We start from the raw sequence: 12529 nt of genomic DNA, 5'->3' as shown, positions 1-12529 counted from the left end.
ATCTTTGGCAAAGACTCTCTGCTACATTCCTGAATTTTGTGTTAAACCAATCTTGTCTGAATAGTCGAATCATTGCATCTCTGCCTACATGTGTGTCTCCATGATACATCCTAGCCATAGGTGCAAGCATACTGTCTGGGATTACTGGTCTGCCATCATAACAAACCCACACACCATCTTCTGCTCTTCTTTGACATCCTATTTTCACCCACTCTTCCTTTTCTCTAATTTTTACTGCATCCTGCAGATCTCTTACCTGCTCCCAAGTTCCCACTCCTGCAAGTAGCATAAGTTGGCAGCTGATTCCACAAGTTTTGATTTTCTTATTTAATGCAATTTTATGTCTTGCACAGTGCTGGGGAACCTGGTCAGCATATCGGTTACCGGCTGTCACATAGTCATCTCCTGATTGGTGAGCAGCACACTTAACCACGGCTACCTCTTTTGGCAATTGAATTGCCTCAATCAATTCTCGCACCAATTTTAATTTTTAATGGGAATTCCTGAGGAAGTCAGGAAATCCCTCTGCATCCATAGCTGCCAAAATCATGCACAACCCCATAACCATATTAGCTATCAGTTAATATGGTTATTCTCCAATTTTTCCCAATTTTGCATGCTTTAATTAAAGCGATTAATTCAGCTACTTGTGCAGATCTGACTTCTGGTAAATAGGATGCTTCGACAATTCCAGTCAATGTACACACAGCGTAAGCAGCACTTAATCCTCCCTCCTCGTGCCGCATGCATGAGCCATCTACAAACAGCTCATGATCTGCATTTTTCAGGGGCTCCTCTTGTATGTCAGGACGCGGTTTGGTGCTAAGTTCAGTCACGTCAAGACATTCATGTTCGACTTCATCTTTCACCTCTTCTTGGTATGGATCAGGTAGTAAGGTGGCTGGATTGAGAACAGTACACTTCACTATAGTCACGTTTTCAGCCCCCAGTATTATTCTCTCATATTTGGTTAACCTACTGGGAGTGAGGTACTGCGTTCGGGTTTTGGTCAGCAAAATCACAACTGAATGGGGAACATACACCTTTACAGGGTGTCCCATCACAATTGACTCACTTTGTTCTATGCTCACACAGGTTGCAGCTACAGCTTTCAAACAACCTGGCAATGCACATGCCACAGGGTCTAGGGTAGCAGAAAAATATGCCACTGGTCTTCGCATTAATCCATGTCTCTGTGTCAAGACTGAGAGTGCACAATTATCTCTCTCATAACAGAACAACGCAAATTCTTTTGAGTAGTCTGGCATTCCCAAAGCAGGCGCTTCGCTCAAACAATTACGTAATTTTATAAACTATTTCATGCTTTCATCATCCCACTCTATAGGGTCCTTCCCTCTCTTTTTGGTCATCTGTACAGGGGTTTAGCTAGTAAAGCAAACCCTACATTCCACTGTCTACAATATCCTACGACCCCAATAAACATTCTTATTTCTCTTTGGGTTCGTGGCAACTGCATTTGTCTTATTATTCTGATTCTTTCTGACGTTACCTTTCTAATTCCTCTCTCTATTTGATGTCCCAGGTATTTGACTGAGTTTTTACAAAACTGAAGTTTTTCAGGGGACACTTTGTGTCCACCTTTTGCCAAATGATTTAGCAATGCAATTGAATCAGTGACACAGTCATCTCGTGTGTTCGACGCAACCAATAGGTCGTCAATGTATTGCACCAGGACTGATTCTCTGGGCAACACAATAGATTTAAGACTTTTTTTGAGAATCTGATTAAAGATTGAAGGACTTTCAGTGTACCCTTGAGGCACACAATTCCACACGTAAACATGCTCTTCGAATTTAAATGAAAATAAAAACTGACTATCTGGATGCAGTGGAATGGAAAAGAATGCATGACATAAATCAATTACTATGAACCAACCTGCTTTCCATGGTATCTGGTAAAGAATCACTTCTGGGTTGGGCACTACTGGACAACATGGTACAACAATTTTATTAATTTTTCTCAGGTCCTAAACCACCCTATATTTCCCGTTAGGTTTCTTAATGCCAATTATAGGTGAGTTACAAGGGCTACTCATTATTTCTTTCAAAATGCCTTGTTCGACTAATCGCTCAATCTCTGCTGCAACACCTGCCTTTATTTTAGGACTCATTTTGTATTGTCGAGTATTTGGATAAATAGCACCTTCTTTCACTGTCACTTTTAAGAGATCTACATTCGCCATTAATCCTATTTCTTTTCCAGTAAAATCCCATATCTCTGCATTTACAGTCAGTTTTACTTCAGAAGGTAATTCATCTTTGGTTATCATTGAATACATTTCATTTACTTCTGTCCCTTGTTTTGCTAACATGAACATGTAAACTCCATCTTCATCTGGGGTTTTTATTGCAACACCATTCGGTGTGTAGAATATGGTGTAATTCATTTTGCACAATAAGGCCCTTCCAAGCAAGTTTATAGGACTTGAGTCACAAACTACGAATTTGTGCGTTTCTTTAAAATGACCAATTTACACCTCCATGGGCTCTGTGATCGGGGTTCTAATCTGTTTGTTCGTGACACCTACTACTTGGATGGCTTCACCCGAGAGGGGCAGGTTAGGTATGTCTGCTGTTCTCACAGTAGACCTGGTAGCACCAGTGTCCAACAACCTGACTGATCTACAGGTAGGGATGCGCCAAGTACGCACTCCCCTTCCTCCTCTCTTAGGCACTTAATTGAGAAGTGGGTACTGCAAAAGAAACTGCTAGGTTACAAAAAAAATTCTTACCACTTCCTTCTAGGAATCCGGTGTCCACACTGTACTTGGCTTGACTCACAAAATTTGGGTTAGGGGCAGATGGCAATTGACTCTGAAGATCTATACCCTGTTGTGGTTGACTTATTAACACCTCGTTCTGAGTCTGTGGATTTAACTTTTGATTTGGGCCATTATTTTTATTTATTATTTTTTTTTTTTAAACCGTTTATTACAGAATCCAAAAAATATACAAAGATGGGCCTACAACCTTCAGGCCGGCCGCTAGCAAACAGAAGGAGCATGTAATACAGACAATAGAACGCACGCTGCGGCAAAAGGGAATTCACAGGAGTTGAAAGAGGCGTTGGCAGCCACACCAACAGGACCCCACACAACGGTTTCATTTTTATATAAATAACAACAAAAAACAAGTCCACAAGGCAACCCACAGTCGGAAACAACAGCATGTGCTCCCCTAGGGGGGGACCCCACCGATTCATAGGAATATCGAGGGGGGGGGAATAGGTCAGGACGGGGACTAAGTAAACTCATTGCCCAGAACCGGGAAGACAAACAGGCTAAGGAGACGGGGCCGGTGACGGATCAGGCAGTAGCGGCGGGGTACAGATTCCCCCACGGTAAGCGTTCCAGGGGCCCCATACTTTCACCCATGTCCCAGGCTTACCTCTCGCAACATACACCACCTTTTCCCGAAACATACACCAATCCATGTTGTCCTTCCACGCCGAGACAGTCGGCGACCTCTGGGAACCCCACAGTTGCGCAATGTCACGTTTGGCCACCATATATCCCAGAGTCGCCCACCACGTCTGCGGCACTGAGTAGTCGGTTGGCTCCCATACATTCAAAAGACATCTCCTCGCCTCAGGCAACAGCGGCACATGCGTAACTACCTGCAAAACCTCATGCACACCACGCCAGAATCGCACCACCTCCGGGCATTCCCACAGAATATGGAGAAAGGTCCCCAAAGAACCACACCCACGCTTACACAACCCGTCCACAGCATAGCCCATACACATCAGCCTCGGCCCCGTAACATAGACCCTATGGAGTATCTTGAGCTGGACGAAGCGAAGGCGGGCCGGTATGGCCACCTCTTTCGGGGAGGCCACCGCAGACACCCAGTCCTCGTCATCCAGCTCCAATCCATCAGCCCCCCACGCCTCACGAAGGCCGGTCAGCAGTCCCGAACGGTCATTGATGAGCTTTTTGTAAATTAATGAAATCGTGCCGTCCGGGACATGCCCATCTAGCACTCTATCCTCCAGAGGGGAGTACTCCGGGATGGAGGCAACGTCCGGAAATACGGAGCACAACGCATGACGGATCTGCATATAACGAAAGTACTCCCTGTCCTGCAGCTGGAATTCTGTCTGCAGCACATCGAACGTTTTGAATCCCCCCCTCGTCCAGAGATCGCCCACCCTGCTGATGCCTATCATGTCCCACTTCTCAAAGCCCTTCGAGGACCACAGGGAGCCCAGCCGCTCAGATGCGTATAGTGGCGTCGCCCGGGTCAAGCGATCCTTCCACCCCATCGCCACGTTAGCCGTGTGCCACACCCGTACCATGACCCTCGTGGGGCCCGTCAGCCGCGCGTCATGCGAGCTAGAATAAAGCGCCCGATTATAGTCACCACCCGGCAGTAACATTTTATCCATCTCAAAGGCCGGGTTTAGGGTGGGCCCGTAAAGGCCGTGATTGATCGCAGCCAGCTGGGAGGCCCAGTAATATCGCTTGATATCTGGGAGGGCAACCCCCCCGTCGTACCACGGGAGCGTCAGCTTCGCCAGGGCGATACGCGGCCTACCCTCCCAGAACAGTCGGCGCTGCAAACTCTCCACCTCGCGAAAGTAGCGCGCCGGGACAACGTCCATTGTATTCTGCAAAGCATACAGGAAACGTGGCAGCGACATCATCTTAAACAATGCCGCCCGGCCGAGCGGCGAGAGCGGCAAGCGCCTCCAACGCGCGACGTCCTCCTTCAGGCGCTGGAGGGGGGGAAGCAAGTTCTGGTTATATCGGGCCTCCGCGTCCAGGGTAATGAAGACACCCACGTACCTAAATCCCCGCGGGGCGATCTGGATAGGACAACCCCGCGGAAGGATAGGATCCTCCCCAGAGAGGACATACACACACGATTTAGCCCAGTTGATGACCAGGCCGGAGTTGAGGCCAAATGAGTGCAATACATCAACCAGTACTATCAGTGATTTACGTGGGGAAGCCAGGTACAGAAGAATATCGTCAGCGTAAAGAGATACGCGGTCCTCATACTCGGGGGTCCATCGGAGACCACGAATAGAAGGATCCCACCGCAGCCACTCCGCCAGGGGCTCCAGGGCAAGCGCGAAGTGGAGCGGTGATAATGGGCAGCCCTGCCGCGTGCCCCTGCCCAGCTCAAACGGAGCCGACACTCTACCGTTCACAACCACCTGCGCCAGCGGTCCCGAGTACAACAATTTCACCCAACCGATGAATCCCGGGCCAAACCCAAACTTCGCCAGTGTCGCCCAAATATATGGCCACTCCAGTGTGTCAAACGCCATAGTGGCGTCCAGGGATGCCAAAATGGCCGGTTCCCGTATAAACGGGACACGCACGAGCACCCCATGCAAGCGCCGCAGGTTAAGCGCAGTGTTGCGATGGGGGATAAAGCCGGACTGATCCTGGTGAATCAAATCGCACACCACGCCAACCAGCCGATTGGCCAACACCTTGGCGAGAATTTTGGGCTCCGCATTCAGCAGCGAAATAGGCCGGTAGGACGTGACCCGGTCCCGCGGCCTCCCCTCCTTGTGAATGACAACGATAGTAGCCAGACGCTGGTCTAGCGGGAGGGAACCCGCCGAACGGGCCGCGAGGAACATCTCACGGAGATGCGGCGCCAGCGTATCCGGTCGCAGCTTGTACAATTCGATGGGAAGACCATTAGGACCCATGGCCTTGCCGGAAGCGACCGAGCGTATGGCGAGGGCAATTTCTTCAGAGGTTGGGGCGGCGTCCAACAACACTCTGTCCTCCTCCGAAAGGGAAGGCAGCGCGATATCCCTAAGCAGGGCATGGGAATCCTCTTCCGAGCGGGAGGACACCGGGGAATACACCCCACGGAAATATTCTGCAAAGCACTCGACTATTTCTTCCGGTTCCGTGACACACACACCATCCAGTTTCTCAATCGACGGGACAACTCGACTCGCTCTCTCCTTTTTATCCAGCCACGCAATCAATTTCCCAGCCTTATCACCCACATCATACAGTCTCCCCTGTTGCTCTCTACTGAGGCCCCTGGCCGCCTCCGTGACGAGGGCCTTATAGGCCGCCTGCTTGAGTCGGAGAACATGTAATTTGTCATCCGTCACCCCACATTCGAGGTCGCCCTCCAACTCAGTTATTTCAGTTTCAACACGGGTCACCTCCTCCCGCTCGCGCCTCCGGGAATGGGAAATAAGGGACAGGGCATCCCCCCGAATCACCGTCTTAAATGCCTCCCATAGCGAGACCGCAGATGACACCGACCCCACATTATCATCAAAATATCGCTTAAGGGACTTAACCAACTCTGCGCGAATAGTGGGGTCACGCAGGTACCAGGGATTAATCGGGGCCACCCTACCCTCTCCCCTCGGGAGAATATCGAAGTGCAATAAGAGCGGGGAGTGGTCTGAAATACCCCGCGCCAAATGGCGCACCTCCCCGATCCTCCCCGCATGCGCCACTGGCACCAGGACATAGTCTAGCCTTGATAGACTGCCATGGGCCCCGGAATGAAAAGTGTACTGTTTCTGCGTAGGATGTTTCAAACGCCAACAATCCACCAGCCCCAAGGCATCCAATAGGCCAGACAACCACGCTTGGGCACGGGGGAGATCCCTAGGGGGTGACGGTCCTCAGTTCCGGAAACCACAGCGTTAAAGTCCCCCCCAACCACCAGAATCCCCTCCGGAAGGCCAAGGAGGAGGCGCCCCAGATCCGCAAAGGTGGTCGTCTGCAACCCTGGCGGGACATAGACAGAAACAAAAATAATCACTCTGCCCTCCATTCTACCCACCAGAACCGTGTAACGTCCCCTGTCATCATGGAGCACCTCATCAACTTCCAACGGGAGCGAGGTCTTGGCCATGATGCCCACACCCCTTGAACCCGACGTGAAGCCCGAATGGGCCAGAAGGCGGTAGCCCCGTCGGTTCATAGCACGAAAGGAGTTGCCAATGAGGTGCGTCTCCTGCAGAAAAACTATGTCAGGTGAAATTCGTTTCAGGAACTGCAGGACCACACCTCGTTTTATCCTGTCCCCGAGTCCATTAACGTTCCAGGACAAAATACTCAGTCCCCTACCCCCCATCATAAACGAAAGCAATCACTCATCCCCCCGAGAGCACTTTGGGAATAGCACGACGATACTTTTGCCTTGTGGTACAAATGAACAACACCCCACCCCAACCCAACCGCCCCAACAAAACTCCCCCCTCCCTGCACCCCTGCATGAGCCCAAACAGCCCCCCCAACTTGCAGTGTGCCTGTCGCCCCTATATAGTTGAAACTAGGTAAACCCCCTAGAGGAGGAAAGAGTACCCCTTCGAGACCCCGCACCACCTACAAAGGAGGGAGAACGAGTACAAAAAACGAGAGACCCTAAGCTTGGCCGAAAGCGGCCGCATCTTCGTCCAGAGTGAGTCCCAGTATCAGCACCTCAGTCCCGGTCCAGTGGGCCTTCTCCTCCCGCAGCCCCCCCCCCCCGCCATCCCGATCCCGACCCCCAGACAAAGTGTCCAGCCAGTCCCCGGCCGTTTCAGGACGGTCAAAAAAGTGAGTGCGACCATCCACCTCCACCCGCAGCCTGGCCGGGAAGAGCATGGCGTATTTTAAGTTCATGTCCCGAAGCCGCCGCCTGACGCCCAAGAAGCTCAGTCTCTGCTTCTGGACCGCTTGGGTGAAGTCAGGATAAAAGTTCACCTCCATGTTCTCCAACTTAATCGGCCCTTGCAGTCTGGAGGCTTGCAGAATCGCATCCCTGTCCCGAAAATTTAAGATACGGGCAATAAGAGGCCGCGGAGGGGCTCCGACCTTCGGCCTTCCCCCGGGAACTCTATGAGCCCTCTCCACCGCAAAAAATTTACTCAGTCCCCGAGGCTGGAGATGGGTAGTGATCAGGTCCTCCACAAAAAGATCCACCGCCGACTCCTCCCGTCCCTCAGGTACTCCGATGATGCGGATATTATTCCTCCGGGCCTGGCTCTCGGAATCCTCCAGGCGCCGATCCATGAGCGCACTCGCCTGACGAAGCCGGTGCACCTCCGTCTGAAGGGCCGCCACCTCAGTCGTGAGGCCCGACGCGGTGTGGGCCAAAGAATCGACCCGGTCGTTGGTCTTCGAGAGATCAGCTCTCACCAGGTTGACATCAACCAGGACCGCGTCGATTTTATGCGCTAACGTGTCAAACCGCTGGCCCACCGAGGCCTTCATCTCAGCAATGGCGCCCATGACGTTTTGCAGAGTCAGATGTGTGGGCAAATCCGGGGCATCTGGGGGGCACTCAGAGGACTTGTGCGGTCCACCGGGAGATCCCTTCGGGAGGGTGTAGCGGTCCATGATGTTGGCCTGATGTGTGGCGCCACGCCGGGTCGACTTGGCCTTCAACCGATCTCCATCTTGTTTAGTGGCCATCGTCGCGGGTCTCACACCCTCACCAGCCACGCAGTAAAAAGCGAGCAATCAAGGCCACGAGCTCCGGGGGGCCACCCCAGGACGGCGGAGCGGGCCACAGCAGGCAGGCAGGCAGGGTCTCCCAGCGAGGCCACCCCAACACAAAGAGCACCGCGATCCCACTTGCAAAGACAGCAAGGGGGGGCGAAAGTGAAAGTGAAAGTGCGGGGTACGCGACTCGCCAGGCCCAGCCCGCCGTTGTTGTTCACTTTGCCACCGGGTCGCCCCCAAACGCGAATCCGGGGTCAGGAGAGAAGCAGGCCGCAAACTTCAATCGGTGCTCACTCCGGCACCCGAGGTCCGATTCGAAAACGGGAAACGGGTACCACCTCGGCTCAGGCTCACCGACAAAGTTCCCTCAACCGATGCAGGATGAAGACAGGATAAACATAGGAGGTTGCGGAGGTCCTCGGGAGCCTCGCACCTACGCGGCCATCTTGGTTGCGCGCTAGGCTCCTCCCCCCGATTTGGGCCATTATTAACTTGTACGAATTTACACTCGTTTTTCCAATGTTCCAACTTTCCACACCCGTGACAAGGAAACCTTTTCTTTGCCTCTTCCCGGTTCAATCTTCCCCATGGCTTACCCCCATTATTTTCACTTTGACCTTGTACCCTTCCTTGATTTTCTGACTGTTTATTCAATTGAAGCTCTTGCTGTTCAGCTAATTTTATTTGATTGCCAACATAACATGTGCTGCTTAATCATTTGAGACATATCCAATCTTAACCCTGTCACAAATCGATACACAAAATGGGTCATGTCCTTGTTTTCTAGACTTTCAAAACCATTATACTGTTTAAACACCTGTAAAAGATGTTCGTAGTATGCATGTACAGTCTAATTTTTCTCTTGGGTTGTTCTGTCTATTTTTACCCAGTCAGTTTCTTTGGGGGGAATTTTACTCTTCAGAAAAGTGATTACCTGATGATATTTTTTCATTACATCTTCTGACGGAGCTCCTGTCTTTGAATCTCTTGGATACTCTTCACTAGGCCAATCTAGAGTAATTTTACACTCTGTCCACAAATCTACTGGTACTACTATGTCAAACAGACCATCCAGATCTTTTAACAAAACCTTTGAAACTTTCACAAACCTCTCAACTTGTCTGTACTATTCCACTGGTTTCTCTCTCAGTTTAGGAAAATTCATTTGCAAACGACAAAATATCTTGTCTAGTCCATGGTACATGTATGTACCCCCCTCCAGGTACTTCCCTCATCGGATACAGCCTCTCATCCTTTTCTGTTTCTCTCATGGCATATTCAGATGTTGTTCGATTTACCTGTGCTTCTTCCTTTTTCTTTGCCCACCTAACTTTCCATTTGTCAAGATCTCCCCATTTTTGTAATAGAAATAATAACTCCCTGATCTGTAGTTTTCTTCTGGACATATTCATGTTTTCCAAATCTTTATCGGAAAATTCTGCTCTATACGGGTTTTGCAACACCTTTGACTCCCCTATATCAATTCCCATTTCAGATGCCAGATTTGTCAACTTTTCATGAAATGTTTTTGTATTTCGGGTAATGCTTCTACAAATAAACCATAACTCTTCCTCACTGTATGTGTTTAATCTGTCTAGACTCACATTTCCAGCTACCGTTTCTTCCAATTCTACTCGCAATTTGAAAATGTCTAATATTTTTGGCTGTGGCTCTGGCTTCTCTATTTCTTGAGTCCATCTCTCTATGGGGCATATTATCAAGCCAGGCGATAAAATTATCGCCGCTTTAGCGGCAGAACACTGCCGCTAAAACGGCGATAATGGGCTTGATAATATGCTCTATGGAATTCCAATTGAAGCTCAGGTTAGATGTGAAGGACATCTAACATGTGCTTCAATTGGAATTACATAGAGCATATTATCAAGCCCATTATCGCCGTTTTGGCGGCAGTTTTCTGCCGCTAAAGCGGCGATAATTTTATCGCCTGGCTTGATAATATGCCCCTATATCTTCTGGGGTTACTCTTGTGGCACTTCTGGTTCCGGTTCTAGTCTAACATCCTTTGTACAACTTGGCAAATTTCTCCTCGGGGTTTTCATTATTGGTTCTCTTATGGGTAAATCCATTAATGATATCACTGATTCACATTCACTTTCTTGATCATCTATTATTACCTTTTGTTTTCTAGGTTCTATGCTTGGGGTTGGCATTACAGAAACTTTGGGACCGTTTGATTTTTCCCCATACAATGGGATTACCGGACCTATTGTCACTGGTATAATCAATGCTTCTGGATGAGCGTTTATCGGAGCTATTTTCTGGATTAATTAATCTCTATGCTTATTTATTGCTTCCTTTTCTTTTTCTTGAAGTACCCTGTCTATTGTTGTGTTATGTACTATTTGTGGAACCAAAGGTGTTCCTATCATCGGGGCACTAGGGGCCATTCTATTAAATCCATCATTATAAGGTGGAGGACTTTTCATCAATATGTCTTCTAAATATCCTTCTTCTACTTCTCCACTACCTGTCATGGTTAAATGCTTGGTTTTCTCTGTACCGTTGCCTCCAGTCTGCTCTTCTGACGTTATCACAGGATATAGGCCTTCTGACACCATGACCTGTCTCCATTGTTTCATTTGACTATCTCCAGTCTCTCAGGGAAATTTGGACTAATATTTGCTTAGGGTCCTGTTACTTCGAGGTCTGTCACGTTCAAAGGCTTCCATTTCCAATTCTTCTAAAGCCTCATACTGGGTCAATCTAGTTCTGGGTTTTAATTCATTCATCCGAGTTCTTAAGTTATGCAGTATTTTCCCATTAAAGCTTCCGTACTCTGGAAATGCTAATATTCCATCATCTTTTTGTGTATTCTACCCAATTTTCTAACCATACACAGATATGATAGCATCTTTCCACCATCATGTATGAAGCAGGCGTATTTGAGGGAGGAATAAGAATCCCTTCTCTACTCTACTTAATGGGTTTGTCCGTTTAAAAATAATTCTTAACACTTTGCATAAATGACATCTTTCTCTTTTCGTCATACATTGCGTGCTTGTGCTTGTTAAGATACTGTTCGTAAGCAAACCCTATAAATCTTCAGTCTGGACAAGTCCCTGTTAATGTTGAATCGTACATGCAAACTCCACTGTTTATTATTATTCTTGGGATTTATATTTTGTGACCAATCAGGCGTTTGCTTTATTTCTAATGATTCACCAATACCAACGCGTTTTCTAGTCTGAGGACCAATCAACTTCTACTCTGCTTGCTCGCTTAGCCAATGCTTGCGCGGCTTTTCTGTGATGTCAGTATCACTCCTTACTACTGACCCCTCCTTTACAATTTCGCATCAACTACATGCCCGCTGTTTTGACTAATCCCAGCGCGGCTCTCAGTGACATCATAGCAGCACCCTCAACTGACCCCTCCTTTACAAAATCATGCGAAAACTTATTTTTCTCACAAATTTACACAACTTTTCATTAACAACATAGAAACATTCGCTATTGTGTCTGACCCACTAATTCAAAGAATAGTAAAATTTCTTTCACTGCAAGTAAAACCCTTCCGCTTACTCTTCACACACTACGAGTAAAACCTTTCCGCTTACTCTTCACACAAGCATCAGAGAACCTGCTACTCCTTCAGTATTACCCTTTCTAGGTGATATAAGACCAAATTTTCACCAGCGAACTCCTTGCTATCAATTATTCTCACTAACATACAAGAAATAAATCCCTAACTTAGTGCTTCTAGTCCTGCGTAACTTTCAGCACTTTCTCGATCCAGACCAATAACCTCACTGTAGTGTGGCTTCCATTCACCACCCACTAATCAATATTCCCGGGAATTTCCAGACAACATAAAACAATACATAACGGGTTTGGTTAAAACATAAATTAATAATTCAATTTTCAAGTACAATCCTCGCCCTAACTAACTAAACAAACCATGCCTCTGCACCAAGTAAAACTGATGCAGCGAAGTTACCAGCTCTAGTCACATACATACACACAACTCTCGTTTGGGCCCATATACATTCATACATTCAATGAGCTAGCAAATATCCGCTGGTCATCAATTTTGATTTACCATAGAGACCTGTTACAGCAGTATTAT

Source organism: Triturus cristatus, chromosome 7, assembly GCF_964204655.1.
Source record: "Triturus cristatus chromosome 7, aTriCri1.1, whole genome shotgun sequence".
Lineage (NCBI taxonomy): Eukaryota > Metazoa > Chordata > Amphibia > Caudata > Salamandridae > Triturus > Triturus cristatus.
The sequence above is the reverse complement of the archived record's forward strand: the minus strand, read 5'-3'. Positions refer to the sequence as shown.